The 2,058-nt window shown below is 42.2% G+C and overlaps 1 pseudogene; it reads right to left on the reverse strand.

Moving 5' to 3' along the window:
• Positions 1 to 1,811, reverse strand: part of LOC102866921 — a 10,243-nt pseudogene extending 8,432 nt beyond the window's left edge.
• Between the last annotated feature and the right edge of the window lie 247 nt (positions 1,812 to 2,058).

Here is a 2,058-nt window from a genome sequence, read left to right on the forward strand (position 1 = left end):
TAACAGTTTTATTATTTTTTAAATTTATTTTTTAATTTTTTGTGTGTACCATCAAATCAGATCTGACTGTTACAGGACAAGATTGTCCTCCCTCCAGCAGAGCATCTGGTGGGTTCGAACTGCGCACCTATGGGATCTCAGTGCAGCTTGCTACTAGGCCACCAGAGATCCCTTTATTATTATTCTTTTTAAATATTAAATACTATGGGGCAGGATTATTAGAATAAAAAACAACAACTGCCTCACAAGGGATAAGGAAAAATCTTCCAGGATATTAGCAAAGGTAAAGGAGAAGATTTATACTGTAAGAGGCACCATTTACCCACAGAATACCTCTTGGCGATTCCTGAATGAGTGGGATTAACAATCTCAATAAAACATAACATTTGAAGGGATTATTAAAATAACATTTACAAGACTGAACAATTTTTGAACTCCTATTAAAAGCACAAAGAACAATTCTTTATGAATTTCATAAAGGACTGAATGTGGAATTGACATCTGCTATTGATGATCTGGTAATACAGAATTTCTCCATTAGCTGAACAGTTTTTATTATGTTTCCTAACTAAGATTATTAGATGCAAAGCCTATATGAGGCTGTACACACACAATGGTCACTGTAGGCCATACTACCAATGAAATGGTAGGTAAACAAATCTTTTTTCTGGTCAAGGGGGAAAAAATAGCACTCTGCATACTTCACTGTACAAGATGTATTTTCCTAGAAAGAATCCAATGAAAATGACTGCAATGACAACAAGGAGCGAAGGAAGAGGACTGGTGACATTATCTCTGAAGGATGCAACTGAAGCTGATCCTGGTTTATCCGAATGTGCTACCTTTATAAGCCTCAAGCGTCTATCTCTCAGGTGTGGATTTTCTTCTCACAGTTTCTTCCTGAAGACTTTTACACTATCCCATTAGTTTTCTTGTTTCAGTATCACTGAGGGAAACACTATGTGGTTTTGGCATGGGTCCATTTTTTAGATGCATTCAGTGGAACAGCTTTGCTAGGTTCCATATCATTCCATTTATCGTTTTCATCGGGTATTTCAAATACACATCTCACTTTAGAATCCATTAATTCATCAGGTTTTGCCTCTTTCCACACAGCTTCCATATCTGAAGTAGTTGATGGAGCAACTCTCATTTGGATCATAGTCAAAAAAGGCTGGAGCATTTTTGAAACAGTCACAGACAAGCCTGGATTAATTATTCCACTGTTGGGTCTCTCACAGTACTGGCGAGGAGCTGTAGTCTTCACTTTGAAACATACTTTTCTGTTTGATAGATTTCTTTTTTAAAATTTAGTTTTATTAATTTTAATGAACATTTACAGAGATTTTTGATTTCCATTCATTCATTGTTGCACTTCTCTCCCCGCCCAGCCCTCCCCCCCCTTCGCTCCTCTCTTTCAACACTCCTTCCCTGGTACACAATCCCCCCACACCCCTCCCACCGTCCCAAGTACACTCCACTATGCAACCTTAATTCTGGACTCTTGTGACAACCATAATACTCTATCATATTATGCTGAGTGAAATATCTCAGTCACAAAAGGACAAATACTGCATGGTGCCACTGTTGTGGAATGGAACTCACATCAGGGTTGGGATACGATAGAAAAACTGGATAAATTATGTATACTGCATTGAAACAGATGAGGGAGAGAATAATTTGATGGACTTCTTAAGATTGGTCACTACCAATCTTACAACTTCATCTGTGAAAGGGCCTTAAAATTTGAGGTCTGTGGGCGGGTCAAGGTCCAGGATCTGTTCATGCTTCGCCATTGCCCCAGAGGCGGTCGCCAACTGAGAGGAGCGCAGGACAGGGGTGCGCCTGTGGCGGCAGCGGTTTGCAGGTGGCGGACGGCGGCCACGGGGCTACAGGCCGACGCAAGGACAGAGCCAGGCCTATGGCGCAGGGCTCATGTCCACCCGCTGGTCTGTCCCCTGCCCGGCCTCCGGCAGCACCTCCAGCACCTCCGGGTTTCACAACTGACTCAGTCTCACACCCACCACAGCGGCCGTGCACACTGCCATCTTAGGCGCC

The sequence above is a fragment of the Elephantulus edwardii genome, unplaced genomic scaffold (assembly GCF_000299155.1).
Source record: "Elephantulus edwardii isolate Elephantulus edwardi_28Jun2011 unplaced genomic scaffold, EleEdw1.0 scaffold00131, whole genome shotgun sequence".
Taxonomy (NCBI): Eukaryota; Metazoa; Chordata; class Mammalia; order Macroscelidea; family Macroscelididae; genus Elephantulus; species Elephantulus edwardii.